Below are 6000 nucleotides of genomic sequence, written 5' to 3' on the forward strand. Positions count from 1 at the left end.
TTTAGTGCAGCTTAGTAAAAGGGCCCCTTTATAACTGTTGAATAAAGACAGACATTTTCTATGCCAGGAAGTGACAGAATGGCAGAAATATGTAGTCTTGACTTCTCATTGCCTTAATAAATTATAGACATAGCCCTCAGTTTCCTGGAACAAAAACTAGACATTTGTGGCAGTGTGTTTGTTATTTTTAATTCCTTGGCAATTCAGCACATTAATTTGAACATTGGGTAATATAAAACTTATTTTATGTTTTGAAGTTGAACCTTGTATGTCTGGATAGTTTATCTTATTGGGCATTTCAGTGGGAGAAACAGATTTCAAGAACTGATGGCAGAGAAAGGGCTACAGAGGAGTGGACATAGGTATGGGAGACAAAAGAAAAAGGGTTCTCAAGGATGTGAATGAGAGAATGGGGAATGGGGAGGAGTTGAAGGAGAAATGACAGCACATGAATGAGGAGGATCAATTGGAATTTAAGGGATGAAAAGAAAGGATAGAAGACAGAGAGGGTAGGAGAGAGAGAGAATTGGGAAGAGGATATGGAGTGGTTTAGCACCAGATCATACCAGTGACAGCCTCCTGATTTTAAGACTACCTACTCTTTCATCCTTACCCTACCTCTCCTATGTGCTTTGAATGCCGGGGCTTATAACCTAATGCTGACATATGAACCGATTAGCGCTGGACTAGCGCCGACGTTAATCTGTGCAAAATGCTCAGAGGGCTTTAGCTCAGGAAACAATGTGCACGCCAGAGATGGCTGCTAATTTTATTTAAATGAGTTAAAAAATGTTAATGAAGTCATTTGCCATGCCCTTACAATGCTCAGAGAACAGCGGACAAACAAATCTTGCTCTTACCATTGGAAAAATAATATTAAGGGGTTTGAAGAGAGGATTTCTTGTGATTTTTCTCTTTAAAATCTTCTGGTTTTCATTTGTTTTGGAAGTGGAAGGAAGCCTGTGCAAGCCTGTAAGCACCGGTACTGAAAAACAAATGTGTGTGAGTCTGAGCAAACCTGAAAGTGAAAGCACACATTGAGGCATATTTTCAAAGCACTTTGGGAGGCTGTTCCATAGGTTTCTATGGAACTTTGGGAGGCTAAGTGCTTTGAAAATGAGCCTCATTGGCACCTGTTTACTGCGCATAAATATAAGCCTTTCGAATGGGGAAAAACATTTGAAAAGCTTATATTTAAAGGTGCAGAAGAACAGCGACGCTGTGTGTTTCACTTCAGCATTTGCCTGGCTCATTCACTCAAGAGATGTTTACCCTGAAACTCCTGTACACATGTACCAGGTACGTTCATCTCCCTTACTTTTGATCTCACATCGTGCATATAATTTGAATGCCATTAGCTTTGAGCATTGGAGAGCTAATTTTCTACAGTATGGTTTGCGTGTTGTTTGCTATAGTGCCGGAGCTTTGAGCATCGGGGCCTGTGAATGGTGGAATACAAATGGCACTGCCTTAAGTTGTAATTTCAGGGATGATCATTCAGATAACAAGTTAGCTAAGAAAATGTTCTGTTACAGTTCTGGCAGAGCTCAGTGTGTGACAACTGGTTGTAGTCTTGTGCTTTGGCAATGAATTTCTCCCTTTTGTTCTCTACTTTTTTCTATTGTCTAAGGACAAGTAGACACCTAGTTGTCTTCACAAAATGCTAGCATAAGTTGTAGATAGAGATGCCTGGAGTTCAAATATGATTTGCTTACAACTGCCCGAGAGCAGGTGCAAATGAAAGTGCATACTTTACACCCATATGAGTATAGATTAAGGTATGTCATAACCTGTGAGCATATATCCTAACTCCATCCTGTGCACACTCACTGGCAAAGTATGCACCATCATGTAATGGTGCGTACTTTTATGCCAGTTGGCAGAAGGACCATCCTGAGCTGGAACTGTGCTCTGTGCAACACACCACCTAGTGCCTTTGCCCTGCCAACTGTATCATGGCCACCTCAGGGGAGACAGTGGATGGACATCGATTTTTGTGCCCTTGTCTCCTTGCCTTGTGTATGGCCACAGCTCCCACTTGCCCTCAGAATGGCCCTGTTTGGCAGCGTTCTCCCCAGGACCTTTGGAATGGGTGTACCATTGACTGACTGGCTAACAGAAACTTTTATAATACTGTGCAGTATTCCCCCCCCCCCCCTTCTTCAAATTATCAATAAAATTGCTTACTAACGAACATCCTCCAGTTTCTGGTATCCTTGGTCGCTCTCCCACTTTTTTACACTATTGTTTTTACCGTGGAGCGTTTGAGTTCTCCGCTTTTTTGGCGGATTTCCTCTCGCAGTATTTCCCCCCCCCCCCACCCATCCCCACTCCTTCATTCTACCTGGCTGGCAAAAATCTCTTGGGAGAACACTGAGCTGTCATTTTATATCAGGTCATTTATGCATACATGTGGCCACATATTTGCTGGAGTGCCTTTACAAAATTGCCTCCTGTATGACTTGCAGCCTGATGACTGTGGCTGAGGAATGTGAGAGTAAAACTTAGTGGAACATCCATTGCAGTTATCATACTGTATAGACCAGTGCTTCTCAACACAGTCCTTAAGGCACACCTAGTCCCATTGTTCCTTCTAGGCCAGTGTTTTCCCAAGTCAGGTCCTGGAGTACCCCTTTCTTTTCAGGTTTTCAGGATATCTACAATGAATTTGCATGAAAAAGGTTTGCATATAATGGAGACAGTGCATGCAAATCAAGTTAATGCATATTCATTGTGGATATCCTGAAAATCTGACTGGCAAGGAGTACTCCAGTACAGGACTTGGGAAACACCGCTCTAGGCTGCGCAGCAGTCGTCCAACTGCATTGCTGCCAGTGGGGGAGTGGTGCTTCAATATTGTGTTCTTCAGTCACTAGGGACAGGCAGGTTCTTTGGAATCCTGTTATATTTTTCTGTCCCACATTATTGAAATATGATAGTGAAACAGTGTCCCCTGCTGTCAGGATTGTGGATGGAGGACTTCTCAGTTTAGAGGGAACAGTGTCTAATCCCATCAGGTTTTCAGGACATCAGTCTGCACCAAAAGCGTACATGCATGCAGGGCTATCAGAATTTCCCCGATGCATGCTTGTGATTGGTTGAGAGACATTCTGGCAGGAAAGATGACATCAGCAGTGATGTCAGAAGATTGTTTCCTAGGAGACGGTGTTGTTGGCAGCAAGGTTGCCAGATGGGTGGTTTTCCCGCCCAACTGGGTGGCTTTCCACGACCCGCTGCGGGAAATTTTCGACCACTGCGGGTTGCGGTTTTTTGGGCGGCTTCGCGTTCGGTTGGGCGGGTTTTGTTTTGTTCTTCGGCTGCGGTTTTCGCGGCACGGGGGCGTGGTTAATGGCGTGGGGGGTGGAGCTGGTTTTGTAGGGGGTGGAGCTGGTGGCTTAGTGGGTGGAGCTGTGAAGGTCGGGTGTGGAGCTGTGAACACCGGGGGCGGGGTGTGCGGTTTCGGGTGGGTTTAGAACTGGTTTGGGGTGGGAAAAATTATTTAAATCTGGCAACACTGGTTGGGTGGGAGAGCTGACTGGAAGCAGACATGTTTTGATTGGTGTCTGACAGTCAGTGGCAAGTAGGGTGTTATCCTCCAGAATCTCTGGTAAATGCTGTGTTTTGTTTTATTTTTGAGAGTATGACTGGAAGTAGTTAAGAAGCTGAGTTTGGCTCAGAAGTGTTAGTGTGGAAAGTGATTGGATAGAGCTCCCTGATAAGAAATATGTCTCCTCATGCTACTGAAAGCTAAAGTTGGAGGCTGGCTTCTGGGAGAAAAGGACTCTGAGCAGAAGTTCCAAGGCTTGCCTCTAAAGGCAGTGAGGCCCGGAGCAGTGTAAGAAGTTGGAATACTGAAGGGGCCTAGGAGATCTCTAGCTGAGGCTGAGTAAAGCTCTAGAGACAGCTGAGGCTGAAGCAGAAAGGTGCTGTCTGGCTCCCTGTACAGAGGGAAACGCTACAGCTCAACACAATAAGGAACTACGAAATGCCTATGTAGAACCATACTGTGAATAAGAGAACAGAAAAATTGATAGGAATCAGAGATTGTAAGGGAATGAATGAATGAGGTTTCTTGGATGGTCAAAATGGTGTACTGCGCTCAGTGGGAGAGCTAATTAGGGAAACAAATTAACCTTTAGTTAGGGTAGTTAGCCAGGGAATAAGCAAGGAAATCCATTACCTAAATTCTTTAAAGTCCTTAGTTAGGGACATAGATTTCTTGTATTGGTTACTGGTTGTAGGGAAGGGGAAGGGGAGTACAGGGATGGAGGGGAGAGGGCGGAGGGGAAGGAGTGTTCTGAGTGGGGTAGAACTAGGGGGTTGGGAATGGGTGGGGGTGTGGGGGGGGCAGAGGTCTGTTCCTGACTCAGCAGGTTTTTCTTGGCTTTTCTTTGTGGTTTGGCTTACTGTTCATACTGGAGACCAGTGTTCCCTCTAAGGTGAATGCATCAGCGATCACTCATACATAACAGGAGCATCTCTCACTTTGCTTACATGGTCACTCACAAATGTCTTGGTCTTCCTCTCCCCCGATGCAGAACGATACCGAATCTTCCAAAACCGAAACTGGCAGCCCAGCCCACCCCACCCCCTTCATGGAATGAGCCACCACTCCCTCCCCCTCTCTTTCCTGTGCACAGACCGAACCCTACTCTTCCTCCCATATGAAGATTAAGCCCGACCTTACCTCCCCCCAGGCTACCGGCCATCCCTGGTAGTCTTAGTGGGTTGTTAGGGCAGGAATGATGCCTGTTGAGACAGGCATGATGCCCAGTCAATACTGCCTGTGTCCTCTCCACTTCAAAAATGGCAGCCATTTTGAGATTGGAGCCAGCACGAGCAGGAGTGACTGGGCATCAGGCCTGCCCCAACTGCCCACTAAGAGGCATATTTTCAAAGCACTTAGCCTTCCAAAGTTCCACTAAGTGCTTTGAAAATATGCCTATAAGACTACCAGGGATGGTCAGTAGGCCACTCCTGCTCTTGTTGCCTCAAATCTTAAAATGGCTGCCACAATCTCCAGCGGCAGTCTCGCAAAGCTACTGCTAGAGATCGCTGTGGCTATTTTGGTGGCGGAGAGAACACAGGCAGGAGTGACTGAGCATTGTGCCTGCCCTGATCACCCATTAATACTACTAGGGATGGATGGTAGGCCCAGGAGAGTTGAGGGTGACTTGCTCAACGCTTCTGGGGAGCGAGGAGGGTTTGTTTTGTGCATGGGAGGGAGGGGGCTCATACTGTGCATAGGGTAGAGGGGGAGAGCAAGCAAGGGGAGCCACCCATAAAGTTTTGGTTCCAGCCAAAAATGCACTGGTATTTTCATCTCAAACTGAAATTTGGTCGGCCTCTAAAAAGGTCATGTCTGAAAGTACGCATCGTGCAAGCTGATGCATACTTGTAGGGTTTGGGAAGGACATGGGCAGAGTTGCAATTTATTTATGTATTGTAGACAGGTGTATACATTTTCACCTCTTGAACAGGTATAATGTCTGCGCTTTTAATCCAGGTAAAATTTCTGCAAGATTTTTGTTAGTATTTTATAAAGTCATATTTCAGTGAAGAACTTTGCTAGTTCCTCAAGCTTCTAATATATAGGTCTACTAAATCCATTCCCCATTTATGCCTTTTGTAGCATTACTCCCTTCTGCCCCTGAATATAAACACATACAATGACAAGAACCCACATACTTTACGTGGCTCAGGTGTGGGCATGTTTGGGGTTGGAGTTTGTGTGGAGTGTGGGGAGAGTCACAATTTACAGGTGTTCATAAAATATGCTCATACTTTATGCATCTATGTTTATTCCAGTTCCCAAACAAGTGTAAATGTACGTGGATTCATTTAACCTGCAATTTCTGCAAAGTAGGCACCTATCCACCTAGGCAACTTATTACAAAATTACCCACTGATTTTTATATCTCCATGAAGTCCAAATAAGAAATTCCAGCTTGCAACTTAATCATAATGTTGATTCCAAGCAAAATATTTCTTGTCAAGTAG

This window comes from Microcaecilia unicolor, chromosome 6 (genome assembly GCF_901765095.1).
Source record: "Microcaecilia unicolor chromosome 6, aMicUni1.1, whole genome shotgun sequence".
Lineage (NCBI taxonomy): Eukaryota > Metazoa > Chordata > Amphibia > Gymnophiona > Siphonopidae > Microcaecilia > Microcaecilia unicolor.